Here is a 25781-nt window from a genome sequence, read left to right on the forward strand (position 1 = left end):
TTTATGCCAATTCTCAAGCCAAATGATCATATGCAATCCCACATTCTTTGCCATATAATGTGCTGGAGTATCCTCGGGAGGGGCTTCTTCTCCCTCTCGAGTAACCACATGTTAGTCACCTCTACAGAGTTCTCGAAAAACCTTAAAACACTTCATGATTGACAAAATTCGATCTCATACACTGTTTACCTCTTGATGTCGAACCCTCCAATAACAGCGCGACTAACACCAACCAACCTATCACAGCGCGACACTCTCTGACGTCACCTTTCTTCGTTTGCAGCAGTTCCCTCTCCTTACCGTTTACGTTTCACGCCTGCACTCGTCCCATTCATACACTGAAATAACTGTTTATCCCAAACAAGTTACTTCTCTGGCTGTCCGTCCACAGCCTCTGACTGTTCGTCCACAGTCTCTTGAAATTGTTGACCTCGGTTGGCAACTATCTGTCCCCGTCTGGGCAGAAAGTTCGCCTCTGATAGGTTACAAATACTCAAATCCACATGCAGCAACCCGTGACCAGCGTCGAGTTGCCATTCACTCACACATTCGCTCCCCCTATCTCGGTCCAGGTGATCGATGGTACCTCACGATCTCCTTTGGGTGGTCAATAAAATCTACCACGGGTGTCTTCTAAACCACAATTCCCGGGCTGCGCGCGCTCACAGCCTGATCTCACAAGCACTCAACATTCACTTTAACTCCGCAAGACATCACACAACAAATCAACACCGCAATCTACAGCATCTCATCCTGTTCATACTCACTCCACGAACTGCTGCCTCCTGCCGCGCTGCTACTCTCCGTCTATGTTCATCATCCGCCGTCGTCTGCTGCTCACCATCTGATGATTCCCCATCACTTATCGTCTATGGGTCTCAAGGATCACTTATCTTATCTAATCGTCCCTCGCTATCGGAAGTAACCATCCTCTGCTACCAACTGCTGGGGCCCAATTTTCTTGTGTCCATTTATCTCAAGAACCCACTCTGGTTGACTGGACCTTTTTACTTGTCCAATAGCGTGGAGGGAGCAAACACAATTATCAAAGAATACCTTCCGCAATTTGACATTATTGAAGACTCGAAACTCAATTTCTATTTCTCTCGGGATTTTATTATCAAGAAAAACATCTGCAGATACAAGCACCTTAGCACAAGGCTCAACAGGTAAATGGGTACTAATACAAATGCCACTCTACGAAGAATCCGCATACGACTGAATATGAACAAAAGTACAGCTTCTAAAAGCATGAGGTAGATAACTACCAAGCTAATGTCGATATTAGGAATCATTAAACCAAAGCATTTCTGTCCCTACTCTATACTAGATGACATTCCTGCTTACCATTCCCTTAAGACCCAAGAAATCGTGAAAAGGTGTCAGAAGTTAACTTCCTAAGAAGTCTTCACTTGGAGAGCTTGATCTAAACGCTCCTTCTAGCTCCTCACCTATCTCCTCTCTGCTCAACCCTCGGGGCGCTGTCCCTAATACGAAACCCCAAAACACAGAACACGCCCTCCAGCACACCTCCTCAACCAGGTCTTCTTCCAGTAATTTTCCATCCAGCTCCGTTCATCTTCCATCATCCATCAGCTTGGCCTTGAGTCCCAGACACCGTCGGCACTAGGAGTTGCAATTGGCACATTCCAATGCACTCCCATGTCTGGCTTCCTCCATAATTCAACTGTTAGACAAAGACCTTTTTGCTAACGAACCAACTGTCCTTGCACCTGCGGTGAGATCATGGGATGGAGAAATACTTCGCATCTTTTAACTCTACGATTTACTGCAGCCCAAAACCTCTACTAGAATAAATCACTTGCGGCCTACCGCATTCAGCTAACATAAGAAATACCAGGCCTTTCTCTTCAACGATATATGTGACTTTGGGCCTCTACTAGGTTAAACACACCATTAAATTACATTCTAACATTAGTGCTTTTACTTTCACATACGTGGGTAAACGACATACATGAATTAATTAAATCAGGTTACACGTTTAGTCTAGTACATTGCGTTAAACAGAAACTTATCGTTATGCATTTTGCTAAATACATTCATTATTTGTTTTCGCGTCTCCTAACGCTTTTACATGGCGACGTAGCTAACACATTTCTTAATACGTTTCGCACAGCATAACTAAAGGTACATTCATTATATGTGGGGGCCAACTAACAGTGAATATGATGCACCCCTACAATTTTCAAAACCTTTAGGCGCTACATCACTTCTATTCACATAAGCAAACATGCTACTCTGGACAGAAGCATGGATCAAATAACGACCCCTAACAAGAATGGCCTCAAAAGATCCCTCAAAGTTATGACCTGTATGAGAGTTTCTTCTAGCAGACACACCACCAGAAGGACTACTCAAGCGTTTCTTAAAGCTAAGGGACGTGAAATCTTAAGAGACAGCTTGACTAGTTGCCGATTTTAGGACAGCAGGATCTCCCAGAAGTCCCACAAGGCTTGGCATCCTTCAGATGGAAGAATGTAACAACCTCAAGAATCAAGTAGGCCCCTTTTCCTAGTGACAACAGTTCTTCCTTTAGTGCCAGCTACAAATAAGGAAAAAGGAGTTAAACATGGATATGGTTCCTTCTGCATCTCCGTGTTTCGGGTGGAGATACATAATAATGCCGGTGTCAGAAGTGTGTTCAGGAATCTTGGTGTGTACTAAGGGATAATAAGCAGTGAATTTTCAAACTGGTGAGGCATAAATTCTTTCTTCAAAGTGTAAAAGAGCCTATTGAGAGAGAATGACCACCATTCGTGGATTTAGTGGGGGATATTTGAATGAGAACAACACGTCAGTGATGTCACCAATAATTTTTCCAATAATTACAATGTGTCATCAATTACACAAATATAAACACACAAAAGTACACATCAAGATAAACCCCATATTCACAAAGGATGAGGCATCCAACTGCACACTGCCAAATGCAGCACACACTGAATTTACAGAAGATTGATTGCACAAATATAAACACACACGAGCACAGAAAATGGCAAAACACAATATATATACATTGAAAGAATGAGGCAGCTAGCCAGGCAGCGGTAAACACAGCTCTGTACGCAGACACATATGCAGACAAGAGACAGGCAAGGTTACACAAGCTGTCAAATACAGACACACCCACACAATCCCACAGAGAAAGGAAGACAAAGGGGCATAAAGTAGCAACACCACATATACAAAACACACACGCAGACACACTGAAAGGCACAAACACATACATAACTTGACTTAGACACAGGTAAACATGCACTCATGCACAAAGGGCAAGGCAGACATAGATATAGGCAGTTACACAGAACGAAAACAGAGAGACCCTCCTCTTTAGCACAACACTCTGTTGCACTAGCGGTTGGTATACAGGCAGAGTGGCATGGCGGGGGACTATGAAGGCCAACAGGGAGGTGGGGGGAATGATGGACTGTAAAGAAAACATTAAAAAGGGGAAAAATGAACTTGCCTGTCGCTCTACTGCTTCATGTACTCGCTGCAGCACAAACTCCCTTTGCGGCCAATCATGATGCTGCTCTTATGCTTGAAAGCAGCATCAGGATTGACCTGAGGGCCATGAATTTGTGCTTCCAGAGAAACAGGGAGCCTGTGCTTGCTGTCTCCAACCTGGCAACACTGTTCGAGTTGGAGACAGCTCAGTGCGCATGTCGGTTTGGCCATCCTGAGACGGCCGGTCAAACTGAAATGAGCACCGATAGCAGTTTCCCCCACTTCCTCTTGTGAATGCCCCCGCGATAGTTTTGCCCCCAAGACTTGTCCAGTCGTTAGAACTTGAAAAATAAACAATAATAAACCCAAGTTTTGAGGCTGGCAGGAGGGGAGGACGCTACTCCGCCAAAGCAGAGAATCCGCCACTGCTCCATTTCTAGATTCACACTCTACAAATGCATGTACATTTGTTATTCACCAGTGTCGAGCAACAGACAGATCAGGGAGTCTCATGCTCCTAAAGGCATTTCAACCAGTAGATTGCGGAAAAGCAATGTGCAGCTCTGAATCAGGTAGCACTGGGGTTGAGTCAGTTGCGTTGTACAGCAGACCCTGCACTCTTAAGATCTTAGAGAAGTCAGATCAGTTTGTTAAGTGACCTCACCTTTTGCCCTTCCGTAAGTCAGAGCTGGTGAGACTGGGATTTGAGTGATGTAATTTTTTAATTTTGAGCAATGCTCTTGAGATGAGTCTGACATCTGACTCTGACTTAGCACTAATGTCATGTAAGAGGTGAGTCGGCAATCTCGGAAACTATGACCACCAGTGGTAACAAGTGAGACCAGAGCGATTGACTTCTGCAGCTTCCCTGTTTTAAACTTTATGTTTGGATATTGTGAGTTCTAGGTCCCAAAGTCTGCTGCAGGCAAAACAAAGAAGGCCTCACCGTCCCGCCAGGCTGTTTGGAGACCTCCAGCAGGGACAAGCAAATCGAGGAGGGACAATCTCTGCAGCCTAGCATTTCACACTGTACTGCTTGAGTTGAAGATTCCCAGAAGTAGCTACTGGGCACCTACCTCAACTGTACCTCCGACATCTAAATTATAAGATGGGTGAAGCACAGACTCAGACTAGCTCCACCTGGTTGCCACCCACTCCAGGTTTAGTTGCAATGACCCATCCTGCCCCTTTCCATTTTGATGCTGCTAAGAATCCAATCCCGCCCTAGGCAAACATATTGAATGCCGCCAGGCAAACCTTTCCTTCAATAGTAGAAAAAGCCTTGCCCTCCAACCTGACATCATATGGCTGCCATGCACACATGAAAACAGCAAAAAGGAGGAGAAATGAAACATTTCTCCTCGTTGCACCAGGGTAAGACCAGGTTTTCCCTGTTCTTAATTCTGGCTCTGGCTCCTATTTACGCCTCCCTTGTAAACAGGGGGGCAGCTTCAGAATCAATAGGTGTTGCGGTGGAACTCCCACAACAACACCCATTGCCCTCCCCTTTCATGCTAAGCATAGCGTGAAAGGGGGCCTTATTTACAAGGCAGCGCTATCCACATTAAGTGGCTTAACGCTGCCTTTTGAATAGGGTAAAGCCCCTAGCGCCACAGGAACGTCCTAAAAAGGACGTTCCCGTGGCGATAGTGGCTTGTAAATATACCCCTTGGTTGTGTCCGTGATTCATGCTTTCTTTGTTCTCATTCCTGTTCTCAGTACACCAGAGGTAAAAGACTGTGGCCATGTGAGTGCGGGGCGAGAGCTGTGCCTGTGAGATTGCAGGGAAACACATTAAAGCATGGTCAATTGCCAATGCTTGTTCCTTTCCCTAATTTAAACTGTAATGTAATGACGTTGTGATTAATTTTTTTAGATTCTCAGGCAGTGATAGGCAAATGCAGAAAGGTGGTAAAATAAGCTCAAGCTTGCACATTGGTCACTTCTGTACTACCACCAGGACAAAGGCAAACTTGTTAAATGTTACTGAGGATGGGCATTTGGATCAGTAATATTCTCAAGAAGAACGTGATTGATAAATTGCACTTTCACTGGTAAAACGGTATTAAAAGACACATTTTTTTAAAAACACATTATTAAAATCCAGTAGGATGATTGGGGAGGTCAATGCAGCAAAAGTTAAAGGGTAGTGATATTAACCCTAAATAGCACCCTAGGTTGACAGCTTGTTTCTCTCTTAGTCCTGCAAAAGCCTCGAGTTTGCTGAAGCGGTATTAGGAGAAGGGGTAGTGAAGGTACTTACATAATAGCCCTGCTTACTTCCTCTTCCTGTTGCGCCTTTCATCTCTTCTGACTCAAGCGAAAGCAAAACATGGGGCAGGTAGACGTGACAACAAGCCTGGGGTGCAGCATGTGCAGTGGCACCGGGGCCCAGAAGCCTGAGTGGTCCACTCAAGCCTGATTATTGCTGTATTTCAGAGTTTTAATAGAAGCCAGGGGGCAATTTCCTTCCTTGCACCAGGGCCCATGACTCAGTGTCTGTGCCACTGGGCGGTGGTGAGTGGCCACCATTTAAGGTCCATGGGAGGTCGCCGGGCGATTGCGGCAGAGAAAGCACTATTCTCTTCACAGCTCTGCACGCAGCCATTCCTGGAGGTATTCAGGTCTGATACAGTTGTAGAAAAGAGTGAGTTACTGCGGTTTGGGTTTCCCTGTGACTGGAAATATCGCTCACTCAAACAGCATTCTTCATATCCCATTCAATAGTGTTTGGTTATGGGCAGCAGTTTTAAAATGATTATCTCCCCACCCTAAGCATAATTTTATGGATAATCTCATAGTTTTTCATCAGAAAGCCACCGAGTTGTTCACCCTCATTACTATTTGAAATTGCATAGTGACTTCTGTCAGGAGGGAAGCATTATTTTCCCACATCCGGTTTCTTCCTGGAAAGCAAATGAAGTCCTCCATCACTCACCCGGGGCTGATTGCTTCTATCTGTTCTCCCCATCCCCACCCTGCATTTCCTGCTGACCCAGCTCATGTTTTTTGCAAACAAATAATAATCTTTTGCAGGCAGCGCATTTGTTCCGTCTGCACTGCTCCTGCTGCTATTCCAGCTCTGGAAATAAATGGCGTTCTTTCTTGAAAGGATCCTGCCAGCCAATCGGAAATACTTGTCAAAGAAGTCTACCGAGGGGTCAACTTGATTTATTGATAAATACTCATAAAAAGTGTCTGCCGGATGCAAGTGGTAAATAATGAAGAGAAGCCTTTATGAGTTCATCATTCATGGCTGGAGCTGATTTTGAATCATGCCTTGCAGAACCTCTGCATCATGTTTGATATGTGAATGTCTTATGCTAGCACTTTTGCAGCTGCTGTCTGCCATACAGAATTTGTGAAAATGGTGATATATCGCTTATTTGTCCTGGCAGTAGCAATTATCGTTTTTATACATAGGAACAATTTAATTTGCAAAGGGAATTTACTGGCCTAAAACAGACTTATGCTTGCCAGCATATTGCTGTATTTACCGACATTCACAATCTTGCACTTATCAGTGGTGTAGGCAGTTGTTGCTGCTAATGAACAGAAGTGGGGGCAGAAGGGGGTTGGGTATGGGTGAAGATAGAATAAAAAATGATTTACCTGCCAGCCCATGCCTCTCCTCCTTCCTCCTCTGTTCCTGACTCCCAGCAGCACACAGGCTCCCAGACTCTCCTAAGCCAATCACGATGCTGCTGTCATGCACGTAATGCGGTACAAAAGGGGGTGGTGATGGACGGAGCATCAGAACCAATCAAACACTCGCACCCAGTCAACAGATCTGGGTTTGATTCATCACCGTTCTTTAGCCCACTCTGCCACCCCAGTTCAGACATGGCCATATGCAAATCAGTCTGACCCTGTGCCTCATGGGAACAGTCCAGCCCGAACTGCCAAGCCATGCCTTCCCTGGACCGGAAACAAGCTTCCTAGGACCAGTTTCTGGCATTTCAGCCGTCTTCAGCCAGGCTTGCTTGAATCCAGTGGCAAAGTGAGCAAGGGACTCACATCTGAGCATACCCTGCCAACTTATGGCGAACAAAGTGGTACAAAAGGGGGTGGTGATGGACGGAGCATCAGAATCAATCAAACACTCGCACCCAGTCAACAGATCTGGGTTTGATCCATCACCGTTCTTTAGCCCACTCTGCCACCCCAGTTCAGACATGGCCATATGCAAATCAGTCTGACCCTGTGCCTCATGGGAACAGTCCAGCCCGAACTGCCAAGCCATGCCTTCCCTGGACCAGAAACAAGCTTCCTAGGACCGGTTTCTGGCATTTCAGCTGTCTTCAGCCAGGCTTGCTTGAATCCAGTGGCAAAGTGAGCAAGGGACTCACATCTGAGCATACCCTGCCAACTTATGGCGAACAAAGCGGTACACAAGGGGGTGGTGATGGACGTAGCATCAGAACCAATCAAACACTCTTACCCAGTCAACAGATCTGGGTTTGATCCATCACCGTTCTTTAGCCCACTCTGCCACCCCAGTTCAGACATGGCCATATGCAAATCAGTCTGACCCTGTGCCTCATGGGAACAGTCCAGCCCGAACTGCCAAGCCATGCCTTCCCTGGACCTGAAACAAGCTTCCTAGGACCGGTTTCTGGCATTTCAGCCGTCATCAGCCAGGCTTGCTTGAATCCAGTGGCAAAGTGAGCAAGGGATTCACGTCTGAGCATACCCTGCCAACTTATGGCGAACAAATAGCATTGGTCGTGATATCTCTGAGTGGCCAGGTTTTGGAGCGTGTCACTGCTAAATTTGCCACAGTTCCGTGCGCCCTCATTTCCTTGAAAATAAACCCCTAGGTGTGTACCCAATCACTATTCCTTCTGATGAATACAGGCCCCAGCTAGGCCCGCAGGACACAAGGGTTCGCTCTCCTGCAATGGAATCTATAAGGAAGTTGGCACGGAAACTGCAAAGTACAAAGACAAAGTTTATTAACCCTTAAGGGTGGTCCTACAATCCATACAACACCCTTCAGTATTGCATAGAGTAGCACAAAGAACTTGCGTACACGGTCCCCTTTTATACACAACAGAGGGGCTCATAAGTGGGTGGATACAACATGAGGCAAGGAATGTTACCTTTTATGGACATTTTCGATACAAGATCAATATGTGGGCGGAGCTGACATACTCCTTGAGCCCGCGAAAACATGGTCAAGCAAGGACTAACTGATAACAGATGTGGTCAAGCCTGGGCATGCGCCAGGCGGACAAAGGAACTATTTATAGACTGTTACTAGGCAGATTACAAGAGCAATTAACACGAAGATAGGACTCTTCTCGTGTTGAGCACGTGGAGACATGACAATACAAAATGGAGTCCAGACTTTAGTCAACATAACGAAAGAGACATGTTCTAAGGAAGGAGAATTCATGTCTTTAGTAAATGCTTAATCACATCGTGGTTTCAATTTACAACAGACGACCCTTTCAGCATTTACTGAAGACATCCGGTTTGTTAGGATAATCATCGTATATGTCAATTGTCATCATTTCTTCTACTTCTTTAGCTAAACGTTTCTGATAAGTGACATTGGCAATAGCTTTCTTATCGGGAATACAGAATGATACACATAAGGAACAGAGCAAGGGACCACATTGGACACAGATGCAACAAGAAAACAGAACTGCTACAATTATACAGAGACCAGTTAAAACCTTCCAACCCCAAGCAGTGATCAATGCCCAAAACCATCCAGAAAAGGACCAAGTGCCATTTTCTGTATGGATTTCAGCTGCAATTTTATGCAACCTGTTGATAGCATTATAGACTGACGGCGTGTGGTCAGGGATAAACACACAGCAACTACTTCCGATAATTTTACAAGCTCCACCTCGGTCAGCTAACATAACATCTAACACCATACGATTCTGCAATGCCACAATTCTAGTAATCTGCAATTCTTCCGTAAGATTCCCAAGAGCAGCAGCGGTTTGGTTTGTCACAGCCTCTACCACTCTTGTTAACCTTCGAACTTTCCTACTATTTAGGGCAGCTCCAACGAAGAAAAACAATCCTAAATTAAAATCAATATACTGCTGCAGACTGGTGTCAGTCTGATCCACATCATCAATTGATAGAGTACGTTTATACCTATTTACAGTCACATTATTTAACAACTTCAAATCCTTATGATAAGATGCAGGTGCCAAAAATACAGGAGGCAATAGAAATGCTACATAACATACTCCAGACCAACCGGCTGGCAAACGGTAATAACCTTTATTTCCACATACGAAGTATGTATTATGGGATGCTAAGAAAGTACTGTTATTCAACCCGTCGATGTTTAATATGGTAATGCAATCACTAACACCAACAGGAATATAACCCACACTCTGGACACATAGGTCCGCTTGAGCTTGTGCCACTTGAATCACAAATCTGTCTTTTCCCACAGTGTCTCTGGTGTTCGTGAAAATATAAGGAATCGATTCATTGTCTGGTCGATACTCTTCCCATTCCCAAATTGTCCCATTCGCTTGCGGATATCCATCTTTATCCTGATGACATTCTTTATTGAGTCTGAAGAGTAATCGTCCCACTGTGGGTTTCCGGGTGGCAAAAAGCAAAGTGTACCATGCTCTACAAGAGCCATTATGAGAGAAAGGAAGAGGTATGAATGGCGTTCCTCCTTTCTTCTGATGAGCTGGCATCATACCACATATCCAACAGTTCGTAGCATTCGTGGCAACGTGGGTATGATGCAACATCTGGATGAAAGTGTTATTCAAATAAGACTGACGATGCTTCAATTCTTGATACGGAAGGGTATAGAAGTAGTGCTCCTCAGGCACTGGAGTGGTCAACACAAGTAACTCTCGAGCAGGAGTCACATCCTCCACAAACCATGTGGTTATCCCAACAATAGCTACTGTGAGCATAAAACCTGTTGCACAAAGGATTTTCTTTTTCTCCATGTCAGAATAAAGAATCAATATCTTCCTGAAACTAAAAGGTTTGTCAGAACTCTTCCCCTTAGGCAGCGGTCGATTTCTTCACCAACGGGCCAAGACGGGTGTCACTACACTAATGCAGGGCTGATCCCCCCCCCTTGCCTCATTGGCTCTCCGTTTCACTAACCCAAGGGCCGTTCTGACAACATGTCCCGATACTGAAGAATTCACTTCCTTGGCCTGAGATGATATCGCTTTCCTCCAGGAGTCGCGTGGTCCGGAAAGAGCTCCTCAGTGTCGTTCGGTTCCCCAGCACGGCCTTTCTCTGCAGCCAGAATTTCTCGTTGATCGGTCAATACAGCAGACTCCACCAATCCGGGCGGTACTTTGCGGCAGTGCAGGGAATGGATCCAATTCTTTCTGTTGGAAACTCGCACAGCCGTCCTCGTTGCAAGTAGGACCTGCTCAGGACCAACCCATCTCGGCTCCAAGCTGTTCGTCCTGTCAAAGATTTTTACCATGACATAGTCGCCAGGCCGGAGACTATGTCCTTCACCGGTGGACCGATCAGGGAGCGCCTCCCGGACCTGTTGATGAATAGAAACCAAGTTATCCGTTAACTGCGCCAGATAATCATTCATCATTACACAAGGTACATCATACACAATCTTAGGTTTTGGTGGACCCCAAATATTCATTGGGCGTCCAAAGACAATCTCGTACGGTGTAAGACCGGTTCGAGAGTGCGGTACCGATCTAATTGACAATAACGCCAGCGGCAAAGCATCTGGCCAAGTCAAAGACGTCGAAGCTTGGATTTTAGCGATCTTGAGCTTCAGTGTACCATTATACTTCTCGACTAGTCCCGCAGATTGAGGGTGAAACACTGCGTGGAACTTCTGGGTGATGCCCAGACCCTTCAAAACATACTTTATAACATCTGCTATAAAGTGGGGTCCGTTATCACTCCACAGAAGTCTACAAACGCCATATCGAGGGAAGAACTCCTTCAACAGCATCTTGGCGGTAGTCATTGCAGTATTGTCTTTCGTAGGGTATGCCTCAACCCATTTGCTGAAGGCACAAACCACTACTAGAACATACTTCAAATTGTTACAGCGCTCAAGCTGGTTGTAATCCATCTGCAAAACCTCAAAGGGTGCAGTAGGTGTTACAAATCCTCCTGCTGGAGTTCGAGTACCCTTTCCTGGGTTGTACCTCAGGCAGATCATACAGGTCTGCACCACTCTCTTTGCCGTGCTAGCAATCTCTGGATGCTCCCAGACTTGGGTAAGCAATTTTACAATTGCGGAAGCTCCAACATGTGCTAGCCCATGTGCCATCTGAACCATAGGTTGTACAAAAGCCGTGGGTAATTTCCATCTATCCATCTGCTTATTTCTCCAGCAACCCTCATCATCCAATTCTCCCTCACTGGACCATTGCTCCCGTTCTTTATCAGAAGCGGTCCTCTGTATTTCTCGCACTTCTTCCTTCGCATCGTGCCATCTTTCTACTTGCGACTTCACTGCATACATGGCAGTAGCACCGGGCTGCATCGCAGTCTCCCGTGCCACCCGGTCTGCTAACGCATTCCCTTCTCCAACTTTATCGACTACTTTCCTATGGGCGCTACATTTAACAATGGCAATTTTCTTCGGATATGTCAATGCAGTTAAAAGATTATGAACTAACTCCCCATGCATTATTTGTACTCCATGTGACGTTAAAAACCCTCTCTCCTTCCAGAGCAGGCCGAAATCGTGCGCTACTCCGAAGGCATACCGGCTATCTGTATAAACATTCACACACAATCCTGTACTGAGCTCACATGCTCGTGTTAATGCTATCAGTTCCGCTGCTTGAGCTGATTTCTGTGGTATGCGTGCTGTCTCCACTATTGTTTGCAATGTGGTAATTGCATACGCTGCTGAAGTCGTACCATCTGGTAGCTTCAGGCATGACCCGTCCACCCACAGTTCTCCATCTACATCTGGAAAGGGCGTATCCTGGAGATCAATACGACCCTTTGTTTGTTCCTCAGTCACAAGAATACAATCATGTGCTTTCCGTGCTTCAGACTGAGTCTCGGGGTATGGCAACAATGTGGCCGGATTTAACGTTACGCACCTCTTTAACGTAATATGAGGAGCCAAAAGCGTCAGCTCATATCCCGTTAAACGGGCACTGGTCAAATGCTGCGTCTTTGTCTGATTAAGCAGGGCATCAACAGCATGGGGGACTAATACCAACAGCTTATGAGATAACACAATTCCCTCGCTTTGGCGTATTGACACAGCTGTCGCCGCAACCGAGCGAAAGCAACCAGGCAATGCTCGGGCAACAGGATCAAGTACAGCCGAAAAATATGCACAAGCGCGCTGCTTGTCGCCGTGCATCTGCACTAAAACTGATAATGCACATCCATCTTTCTCATGCACATACAGCGAAAAAGGTTTGGTATAATCAGGAGTCCCTAACACTGGTGCTGAACAGAGGGCCTGTCGCAAGTTCTGGAAGGCAGTGTCACACTCATTCGTCCAAGGAAGCGGAATAGGTGTGTCTTTTGTCAAAAGGGCTAACAATGGCTTAGCTATGTGTGAAAACCCTAGTATCCATTGCCTACAAAACGAAACAAGACCCAAAAATGCACGCACGTCCTTCTGCGTGGACGGCGTCGGCGTGTCCAGAATTACTTGGACACGATCTGGTGTGAGTGCACGCCCCTCCTTAGACAAAAGGTGACCCAGATAAGTCACCTTTGGTCTACAGAACTGTAACTTTTTCCGAGATACTTTGTGATTGTGGGATGCCAAAAAGGAAAGCAAAGACAACGTACTCGTTTCACACAACTCCGGAGTGTCCGCCGCCAGCAAGATGTCATCGACATATTGAATGAGGGCGACACCCTCGGGCAGAACAAAGGAGTCCAATTGTCTTTTCAAAGCTTGACTGTAAATGCTAGGGCTTTCCGTGTAGCCCTGAGGGATTCTACAAAATCGGTAAGACCTATTATTTAGAGTGAAACCAAAAAGGTATCGACTATCGGGATGAATAGGAATTGAAAAGAAGGCATTTTTCAAATCAATAACTGAAAACGTGGTCGCCGTAGGCGGGACCAAAGTAAGCAACGTCGTGATATCAGAAACCACTGGGTACTGAGGTATCACGATCTTGTTCACTTCTCTCAAGTCAATTATAAACCGATAGACTTTAGCATCCGTATCCTTTTTCAAAATGGGTAGAATCGGGCTATTACAGACGTTGTAGGGAACTTCCTCCACTACTCCCACCTTAATCAAATCCTGCACAATCTGTATAAGAGCCTCTTCCCCCTCCTGCGAAATACGATACTGTGGAAGGCGTGGTAACACCGCCCCCTCCTGGACACTAATGTGAACAGGCGGAATCACCATCTGTCCCACATCAGTATCCGAAGTGGCCCACAAAGCACAAGGGAGGGTAGCTAACACAGCATCTTCTGCAACCACACACATCCGTTCAGACCGGGGGTAATTGTCATTTAATATCACCCGCACTCCAGCAGGGGAGCAGCGGATCGTAGCTCTGAAGTGCTTTAACATATCAAGGCCCATAATGTTGTCCGGCGTGTTCGGGGCAAGCAGAAACGGACAGGGTGCAGAAAAAGAATCAACCTGAAATGTGAGGGGCCGCGAAAGAGGGCTTCGGGAGAGTGTACCATCAAACCCTACCGATGTAACCATTAAGCCAGATGGCGGAGCCCTCGGAACCAATTGTTTAGACAGCGCACTACGAGTCGCTCCTGTATCCACTAGGAACTGATCAGTAGAACCCAAAACCTCAGCTGATACGTAAGGACCCTTCTGATCAACCGGCACCTCAACTGATTCTAACCCCCATCCAACGCATTCCTATGCATGCTGAGATTCATGGTACCCAGAACGGTCAATCCCCGACACTTGATACTGGTTTTGTCGATCGAAAACACTAGGCCTATCTCGTTGCTGCCCGGCAGGGTCAAAACGAGCGTGATCGTTAGAATTCCCTCTAAAATTCGAGAAACCCCCTCTACCTCTCGGGCCACCCTGATTGTGTCCCTGACGCGAAGCATGCAACGCCGGGCAATCTCTGGCCCAGTGTCCCGATTGCTTACAATACGCACATTGATTCCTATTCAAATCAGATCGGCCCGAGGGAGGACCATAAAATCCTCCCCTACCTCTATTGACACCCCGGCGGGGCGGACCATATACTTGCGCTAACATCACCTTCGTTTTTAAATCCTTCGATTTCTTCTCCTCCTGCCCCTTCGCTTCTTGCTCCTGGCGCTCATAGTACTGAGCTATAGTCAGGAGGGCTGTCGGGGTCGCAGTGGACCAAGAACTTTCACTCGCTTTTAGGCGGGCTGCGATCGCCGGTAGTAAATTCGCCACATATTTATCAGCAAAGAGGTGTCGACCCGTATCATCCGTAAGTGACTGACCACTAAAATCATGAAACGTCTCCTCAAAGCGCGTAAAGAAATCTGCAACTGATTCATCAACTTTCTGCTTACACGAGGCTAGCATATTCCAGTCAATCTTTTTAGGGGGAATGATTGTCTTCAACTTAGTCAGAATAGCAGCAGGGAGATCTAAGATAAGCTGAGGTGGTTTCTGCGCGGGCTTCCTCTCCCTATCCTCATCCTCAAGCTCAGACCACCGAGCCTTAAAAGCGGCAACATCGTCCACCTTCCGCACAGATCGCCACATATCTGGTGGTAAAATAAGCCCAAAGAACAAATCTATATCTGCTAAGGTCATAGTACAAGAATTCAAGGCCCCCTCGACTTCTTCGTAAAAGGCCGCTGGATTCTTGCGGGGATCAGGCAACGCATTCTTTAATGCCATGACGTCAGCCCTGTGCCAGGGAGTATAAACCCAATTATACACAAAATATCCCTTAGCATCGGCGGAGGTAATATCCGAACTAGTCCCCGCTCCTTTAGGAGGAACATACAAAGGCGCCGCCTCTCGCATTGGTTTAGCATGCACTAGGTCGCTCTTATCTGACTGAGAGGTGGATGAGTGGCCATCTCCGGTATGCGAATCCGACTGCTTCTCCTCCTCAGCTTGTTGGCGTGCTTTCTCTTTAAAGTCCCTCACCGCGTCCCGCAACGCAAACAGCCGCCGAACCGCATCAGGCGCCTTAGAGGGAGAGAAAACACTATTACGCAATGCTTTAGCATCTAATTCCACATCGTCAGGCTCAAAGACACTGGAATATTTCCGGAAAGCAGCAATCACTTCCTCAGAAAAGTGGCCCAAAAAATACAACTTTTCTCTATCCTGCCACAACTCCCAGGAATTCAACAACTCAGCAAGGGATAACTTGCCCTTAAGTGCACGATAGGAAACTTGCCGAAGCTCACCCATTCGCTCAGTCGATAACATGGACCGCGTGTCTACCTTACCCGAACCCGATCCAGAATCTTGTGGCCTCGGGGCAGACGCGCCGACATAAGGAGGCGGAGAACGATCTAATAAATAAAAATCATCGTCATGATTATTAAGGACAGGATAAAGTGACTGACGAACAGCATATTGACCCGAGACTTGCAACCTACGCTCTTTCTCTTGCCTCTCCGTCTGTTCTCTTTCCTCCCGACGCTTTGCTTCCTGTGCTCTCACATGATCGTTCTTCCGTTGCTCTTTATCAAACAGCGCTTTCTCACGTTTCTCTCGCTCACGCACTTCCTTCACCCATAATCGCACACATTCAAACATGTCTTGACGAGCACGCCGCTTACACATACACTGTTCCACATACTCAATCTTACGCATATCAAACGACCCATACAACGGCCACCGTAACTCAGGATCCTTTCTGGTATATTTCCTCCATACTGTGCTGTACATTATGGAGGAAAGACCATGCTTCACATACATATCCCTATTAGGAGTCCCCTCAGGGGGGGCCGGAGCAGATTCCTCAAGGTTTAACCGGTTTCCAAAGCAGCAGCACCACTTACGGAGTGCGCTAAAAGCAGGCATGCTCAAAAATAATGCAAAATATGCAGTATTATCAAAAATGGCACTTAAACGTTGTGCCGTTCAAAGTTACACAGTTCCGGAGAAATATCTCCACATTACCTGCCTATATGTGTTGCAACGCATATATTCTCACAATAGCCAATACAAGATATGACCGGTCATCACAAATCAAACTCAAATAGCCAAACCAGGCTTCAAAAAAACTCGGAGCAAGTACCGTACAACGGTTCTTACCAATCAAGAGTCCAGATTCCAACTGCCAAGCTCCAAAATTCGCCCAAACGGCTGTCACGGCAGGACCGACAGAAGAGGTCTCAGTCGAGGACCGGCGCCACCCAGATGGTCAGCTCGGAAGGGAAGGAAGAAAAACCTCGGGATGCCAGGACTAAAGTGCCTCTGGCAGTGATCACATCCCCGGCCAAATTCCTCACCTTCGTCGCGACCAATCCTTCGAGCATCCGAGTCGCCGATGAGCCCCACGTGACGGGCGCCAATTGATGAATACAGGCCCCAGCTAGGCCCGCAGGACACAAGGGTTCGCTCTCCTGCAATGGAATCTATAAGGAAGTTGGCACGGAAACTGCAAAGTACAAAGACAAAGTTTATTAACCCTTAAGGGTGGTCCTACAATCCATACAACACCCTTCAGTATTGCATAGAGTAGCACAAAGAACTTGCGTACACGGTCCCCTTTTATACACAACAGAGGGGCTCATAAGTGGGTGGATACAACATGAGGCAAGGAATGTTACCTTTTATGGACATTTTCGATACAAGATCAATATGTGGGCGGAGCTGACATACTCCTTGAGCCCGCGAAAACATGGTCAAGCAAGGACTAACTGATAACAGATGTGGTCAAGCCTGGGCATGCGCCAGGCGGACAAAGGAACTATTTATAGACTGTTACTAGGCAGATTACAAGAGCAATTAACACGAAGATAGGACTCTTCTCGTGTTGAGCACGTGGAGACATGACAATACAAAATGGAGTCCAGACTTTAGTCAACATAACGAAAGAGACATGTTCTAAGGAAGGAGAATTCATGTCTTTAGTAAATGCTTAATCACATCGTGGTTTCAATTTACAACACTTCACTCTGCTTTATTGCCAGGCAAACAACAGCAACATATTTCAGGCAACCAGAAAGAACTATGGCTATTGGATCTATTGTAGCAGAAAAGTAAGTGACAGTGGGGCATATTTACAACATGGCGATAAAATATTATCGCCGCCTTAGCGGCCATTTTTGGCCGAAAAGCGGCGATAATTTTATCGCTATATTAGCAAGGCCACGCTAGCGCGTGAAACCTTGCTTTAGCGTGGGGATTTCCAACGCCCAGCTTTGCATCTCTAATGAGATGCAAAGTGGGCGTTCCTGACCTGACATGATAGGAGAAATGTCGCTAAGCGACATTTCTCCTATCATCAAGCCCCACGCTATGAAGCATAGCGTCAGGAAAAGTAGTGATAACACCTGTTATCGCTACCTTCCTAACACCTGCTTCAGGACTGACTTAGCCATGATATCCTATGGAAGGAGGATATCATGGCTAAGTTTGTGAGTCCCTATCAACAAGCTAACATGAGATTATCGCTGGGTTTCCAGCGATAATCTCACGTTAGCCAGTTAGCGCAATAATTATCGCCGGTTAGGGGCATATCAACGACAACCGGCGATAATTATCGCAAAGCACACTTAGCGCTAGGATAATTATCGCCGGCTAGCGTGGATTTTTATCGCTGAGATAGCGTGCTATTAGCAACGCTTATCTCAATAGGGATAAAAATCCTCACGCTAACTGGCTAACGTGAGATTATCGCTGGAAATCCAGCGATAATCGCACGTTAGCTTGTTGATAGGGACTCACAAACTTAGCCATGATATCCTCCTTCCATAGGATATCATGGCTAAGTCAGTCCTGAAGCAGGTGTTAGGAAAGTAGCGATAACAGGTGTTATCGCTACTTTTCCTGACGCTATGCTTCATAGCGTGGGGCTTGATGATAAGAGAAATGTCGCTTAGCGACATTTCTCCTATCATGTCAGGTCAGGAACGCCCACTTTGCATCTCATTAGAGATGCAAAGGTGGGCGTTAGAAATCCCCACGCTAAAGCAAAGTTTCACGCGTTAGCGTGGCCTTGCTAATATAGCGATAAAATTATCGCCGCTTTTCGGCCGAAAACGCCCGCTAAGGCAGCGATAATTTTTTATCGCCTCGTTGTAAATATGCCCCAGTGTTGGTTTACTTCACCATGCTCTTGAGCAAGTACAGAGAGCATACACCCATATTTTTCATGGCAGAATAACACACCATTCTTATCAAAATTTGGCATTTCTAGAGCTGATGCACTGTAGAGTTGTATTGTTAGTTCAAGGAAACATCCATGTCTTTGTCATTCAATAGAAAATGATCCACTATGTCACTGGAGTAAGACTTTTTAACGTCTTTGTAATCAGGGAAAAGTTTGGAACCCACTGACAACAATAGTCAACCATTTCCAAAATGTTCTCACATCCCTCTTCGTGGTTGGAGGATTCATTTACAGGATTGCAGAGACACTTTCACCGTTTTCTCAACACAATGACCCCAGTAAAACACTTCTTTTTGACATACTGCAGTTTTGTAGGTGAGGTCTTATCTCTATTGTCGGCAAGATGGTTCAAGAGTTAAACTGTATTAAAAGTGCAGTCTTCTTTTGTTTTTGAAGTGACCATCAGTCATTTGCATACTGCACCATCACTGAGTTACAATGTAGTTGCGGCTTTTCCAAACCTTTATTTATGATCTGACTAAAGATTGAGGGGCTTTCTTTATACCATTGTAGGATTTGACACCAAGCAAGAACTTTATTCAGGAATTCATATATTGAAAGTCATTGGCAATACTCATGAAGAGAAATGGAAAAGAATGCTTGGCACAAGTTGATGACTGTGTTCCACTGAATACAGTAAACATAAGAAGACGATGAACGGAGCCCTGAAACTTTTCAAACGCTCACCTCCATTCACAGATCTGAGTTGAATCCATCATTGTTCTTTAGCTCACTTCGCCACCCCACTTCAGACCCAGCTATATGCAAATCAGTCTTGACCCTGTGTCCCATGGGAACAGTCCAGCCCGAACTGCCAAGCCAGGCCTTCTCTGGAATGGAAACAAGCATCCTGGGACCGGTTTCGGGGTAACACCCCTAATCAGCCAGACTAGCTTGAATCCAGTGGCAAAGTGAGCAATGACCCACATCCAGGCAAACCCTGCCAACTTAGCCTGAACACAGCAAACACAAGGAGATGATGGACGGAGCGATTTTTCAGACACTCACCCCCAGTCACAGATCTGGGTTGAATCGTTCTTTAGCACACTTCGCCACCCCAGTTCAGACCCAGCTATATGCAAATCAGTCTTGACCCTGTGACCCATGGGAACAGTCCAGCCCGAACTGCCGGGCCAGGTCTTCTCTGGAATCGAAACAAGCATCCTGGAACTGGTTTGGGGGTAACACCCCTTACCAGCCAGGCTAGCTTCAATCCAGTGGCAAAGAGAGCAAGGGAACCACGTCTGGGCACACCCTGCCAACTTAGGGCAAACAAAGCAGACACAAGGAGACGATGGATAGAGCACTGAAATTTTTCAGACACTCACCCCCCCCAGTCATAGATCTGGGTTGAATCCATCATCATACTTTAGCTCACTTTGCCACCCCAGTTCAGACCCAGCTATATGCAAATCAGTCTTGACCCTGTGTCCCATAGGAACAGTCCAGCCCGAACTGCCAAGCCAGGCCTTCTCTGGAATGGAAACAAGCATCCTGGGACCGGTTTTGGGGTAACACCCCTCACCAGCCGGCCAAGATTGAATCTAGTGGCAAAGTGAGCAAGGGACCCACGTTTAGGCATTCCCTGCCAACTTAGGGCAAACAAAGCAAACACAAGACGATGATGGATGGAGCGCTGAAACTTTTCAGATTCTCACACCCCAGTCACAGATCTGGGTTGAATCCATCATCGTTCTGTAGCTCACTTCGCCACCCAATTTCAGACCCAGCTATATGCAAATCAGTCTTGACTGTGCCCAATGGGAACAGGCCAGCCCGAACTGCCAAGCCTAGTCTCCCCTGGAACGGAATGAAGCATCCTGGGACCCGTTTTAGTGTAACACCCCTCATCAGCCAGGCTAGCTTGAATCCAGTGGCACACTGTCCACAGGAATCTGAGTCTAGTGCTCTAACGAGGGGTACTCTTGCATGTATGGTCCCAGAATATCAGTGAGCTACTTATTTGAAAAATCTATATACGGGACCTTCTGTTCCAGGTAGACTCCAGAGAATTCTTGGACAAATACTCCCCCTTACGTGATTTTCAATAGAAGAAGTAAGAGCAGTCATTGAGAGAAGAAAGCTCTCCTGAGCTGCTGGCCCCAATAACATTCCAGGAGTAATAATCATGTCAAACATTGTTTGGTGGACCATGGTTTGTTCATACTTCTTTAGTTGGATGACCACTTCCGGCCTTTACCCTTCATCATGGAAAGGATCCATAGTAGAATCCATTTAAAAAAAAACTTGAAGACTGGGCTACTGAAACCAAGAGAATTCCAATAGAACAGGTGGGCTTCTGGGAGGGCCATTCCACCACATTCCACCACAGATCACTGCTTTGCATTATGGGCCATTGTTTGGAAGGCCCTGGAAGTAAATCAAGGGCTGTGCTGTTGTTTTGTCGACTTCAGGAAGGCGTTTGATTCTGTGGATAAGGACATCCTATACGTAAATCTTGTTGCCCGGGAGCTCCTGTCAAACCTCCTTAGAGCATTTCAATCTTTGCAATCTGGTAATTGGACTCAGGGGGAGTTAGACAAGTCAGGTTGAGTATCTCAAAGAATCTCCATCGAGAATGGTCTTCGGCAGGGGTGCGTTTTAGCACTCCAGCTTTTTAGTCTATTTTTAGCCAATCTTCCCACCTTTATTTCACAATTCAAGTCTTTCTCCCCTAAAGTCGGGAAACAGCATATTGATTGTCTGCATTATGTAGATGATCTGGTATTACTGGATTGTACCTCAATTGATGTGCAGAGGAACGTAAATACCCTAGCATTACCTATAGTAAGCAGAACCAGCTTCACATTAATTTGGAAGAGACCAAGATTTTGGTTTTTGGGACAAAAGTAAAGAATTTGAGCTGGTACTTGGACACACCGGAGGTGGAGTAAGTCGACCAATATAAATAATAGGGCTTGACTTTTAGGAGGAACCTGAACTGAGGCAGGCATTGGGATGGCATTAAGCAGAAGGCCCCATTGCTGGCCAGCTGACTATCAAGATTTATTAGTAGATTTGGGGGGCTTTTCCATATTCCACTACTAAGGGCCTAAGAGGCGAAGATGCCTCAGTTGGGTTTGGATGCCGGAGAGGTCTTTCCCCTTGATCTGCCTATGAATGGGACTGATTAGAAGGTGCAATTCTTAGAAGGCTTTTATCATTCCCCCAAGGAAACTTGGTTCAGGCCAAAAGGAGAGAGTTTAATCTGGTCTCCTGGAACTTGTTGGCCTTCACTCAGGCCCTCAGATATGTTAATACACTCCATGAGGGTGATGAGGTGTCTAAAGTCTCCAAATTGCGTTGGGAAGAGATTCAAGGTAGTGAAAGAAGGTGGGCAAAGCAGGTAAGAACTAGATTAACTGTTTTTAAGAACCTCCATTTAGACAGTGGTACAATTACATCCTGGTCACCATTCCCAGTCAAGCATGCATTGAAAGAGTCTGCAGTTTTGGTTTCTCAAACTAATGACCTGTTCTAGCTGAGCAAGAAACCATTTATTAGTTTTTCAATCTCTACTCTAGGCCAGGACACTGTTATTCCCTACCTGTTACCAGGGCTGTGAAATGAAATATTAAGGGTCAGGGTGGGATATAATCCAATTCACTCATCCCAACCATATTGGGCCACGGTTCAGGATAACAGCGGTCTCTTCCCCTGCCCCCTGAATGTAAAATGCTCCGACTGAATATACGTAAAGACTGTGTCTTTTATCTCGCAAATTGGTTTACGTTTCTAAGACCCTTGTTTTTAAAATATGATACTTTCCATAGAAGGAAAGCTGTGGACCTGTTATATGAAAAGCGTTATTTAGATGTGGGAGTTGGAATTGCTTTGTTTTTACAGTCTGTCAAACAGAGTTTTAATGACGAATTACAGTGGGAAGTGGGTGCTGGGTAGCCAAGACGAGGCTAATTTATTGATTTTAATTGCTAAATGTGTTTTTAGAATGTTTTATGGACAACTGTCTAAATTAACTTGTTTTTTCACCTACCTACCTGAAACAAAATCAAGCAGAATTCAGTACCAGCAGACAACTAATTTTCCTAAGGTATTGGACCACCCTCTATTTGACACATTTTTTTTTTTATATATATCTTTTGATTGTTCAGCTTGCAGCAAGAAAATACAGAGCTCCCGGACGGGACCCAACAAGTCAGTTGGACAAATGGACAATATAAGCATTTTACAGTTGAGGTCAATTCCCAAACATAAACAGACCCTCCACCCTCCCCACCCCAGAACCCGGCACAAATAAGTTAATTGAACCTAATGTTTCGAATAATCTGAGACTTTAAACAGTCCATAATGGCTACCCAAGTCCCACCACCTTGAGCAATCAGTGCAGCATTTCAACCATCTATTTCAAATCAGGATAGCCCAGCAAGTACAAAGTAAGTGGAGCCCAAAAATCCTTGGGCTGCGAGGCTTCAGGTAGTTCCTCCTCATAAGTGCCCAATTGGTCCCTGCAGTACAGCAAGTTGTTGGGTTGTATCCATAACAATCTCTTCCCAGAATTTACACCTTGGGAATTTCTGGAATGTTAAGTAGAGAGACGACAGTTGGTGTGAATACTGGATGTGGCTGTACATAGTTGCTCCTGTCTTGTTGGCATTAAAGAAGATTTACACTCTTACCTTGCATCTTCTTTTCACTGGTGACGATCTGCCTTCAAGACGACCATGCGTGCCTGTCTCCTTCATTTGAAACAGTCAGCTGATGACCCGGAGCAGCGATCGAAATACAAGGTTTTTGGCTGGTGCGGCGAGCTAAATCCAAGCTGTTGAGCTTGTGGCGATCTGAAGGTTTGAGGATCATCCATTACGGTTCAAACACAGCGGACACTAGCGGAGTGATAAAATTGAGCAAAGGTATGTGTACTTTGTTAAATTCACTCGGATTATCCAGTTAGCTCGCGCACACGCCTCGCGACGATTCTCCTGTCCCTTCACGCGCTTACGCTGTTGTCTGACGTTTTACGCGCAGACGACTTCATGCAACGTAGCGCCATCTTTAATTGGGAAGGAAAAGGATACATTGTTTCAGCGATCTCAGTATGGAGATCTGAAATTTTACAGCACGTCTAACTCTTGCTTCAGCGACGCGCACACTAATAATAATCTGACATTGTATGGCAAGCAATTATTAAAAACGCACACGACAAACAACATTGAGTGCAGCGATCTTTACAGAGATCTTAATAATAACAGTGCAAGAAATCAGCGACACGCACACTAGCAAATATCTAATATTGCATGTCAAGCATTTATTCAAACACGTTTTTTCTTCAGCGACGCGCACGCCAGAAATTAATATTGCGTGTCAAGCAATTATTAAACAACTTAGTCACTTTTGGGAAAAATATAAAGCCCAATTAGCAATTGATTTTGAGATACGCACTCCATATACTAAATACCACGTGTGATGTCTATGACATTATATTTGTGCTAGTGTGTTGTTTTATTTTTAATTTTACAAATTCATCATTTAATTTTTTAAGTAAGACTTCCTTGGTGATAATCTGTAGTGGTTGTTCTCTTCAACAAGCAACAATCTTTATCAGCTCCTCCTGCCTTTTCTCCTAATCCTGCATCTCCTGAGTTGGATTGGGAGATATGGAAAGAAAGTTTCGAAGCATACCTAGATACTCTGGAAAGTGAGTCATTCACACACAAAAAGAAATTTGCAATTTTAAGACACTGTCTTGGTTCGGAGGGTCGTACCATTCTTAAACACACTACCAAAGTAGTAGTATTACTAATCGAAGGCGACAGAGTAGCAGATGAATATGCCACAGCAATTAAGTCTCTTGACACTGGGTTCAAAGCTTGTAAAAACATTACACTAGAAAGACATACATTTTTTAAAAAAGGGCACAGCTTCCCGGAGAGTCTGCCTCCACATATGTTGATGCATTACGTATTCTAGCAGTTTCCTGTGACTATAAAACATTTGAGGAAGAAATGATTAGGGACCAGCTGGTAGAAAAGACTAATAACAAAAAAGTCCAGGAGGCTCTTTGAAACAAGCCTGACCTGTCTCGACAAAAAGCCATAGAAATTGCTACTAGAATTGAAAGCACTACATCGTATTTGGAACAAAGATCGATTTCTAGTTCTGATATTCCAGCACAAAGTGTTTCAGCCATTAAAAGTAAATCCAACTCCACTCCAAAGGACAAATGCCAAGGGAAAAAAGAAGGATATTCTAAAACTAACACCAATTTCAGATCTTCTAACAGACGTTGGGAATGTTACCGTTGTGATAGCAGTAACCACCTTGGTAATTGTGGTAAATATTTCATTACCGGTACTATTTTTTATGCGGTAAAGTCTAGTAAGAATAACTCAGTAAATATAAGAGGCAGAATCCGTGGTATTAGAGGTTCTAAAAGGCTTTATTCCTCTACAAAGGAATTTACAGTTCGAACTGTAGGCTTCAAATTCCATCACCACGAAGGTTCAGGAAGGGAAGGCAATACATTATTGACAAGTAATGATATTTATATGAAAAGTATTACATTAAGACAGATGCAAGAGGCGTAACAGCTGATAATACAGATAATGATACACATACGTAATGAAAAAAGGCATAAACATAGGCGTAACTAAATACGTCATTAAACATGATGTCACAAGTGGGTGGATCCATGAGAGAATCCTGCAATGTCAGCAGAAATACTTGGCAGAGATGCGCGCGCAGCCGCATGACGTGTGATTGACGTGCAACTAGAGGGTGAAGGGGACTTGACATTTAGCTCTACATGTGGAGACAGAAGTCTGAGGGGTCATGTCAACCTAATCCCAAATCATATCTAATATCTCATGTTTAAAGAACTGTATTATCCAAAAGGAAAGGTCTCTCGGACAGAATCTATTCTATACTGACTGTTAGTGCGTGTACAAACGTCTAAGTGTCTACATGAGATGCGAGGGGCAGGAATCTTCCATGGTAACAGGGGCTATGAATTACTTGCATGAGGACAGTGAGGCCTGGCCCTTTGCACGGTAGCTGGAAGAATGTTTACCTAAACTACTAGACAGGAATGCATCGGATGAGGAG

Source organism: Triturus cristatus, chromosome 5_1 (assembly GCF_964204655.1).
Source record: "Triturus cristatus chromosome 5_1, aTriCri1.1, whole genome shotgun sequence".
NCBI lineage: Eukaryota > Metazoa > Chordata > Amphibia > Caudata > Salamandridae > Triturus > Triturus cristatus.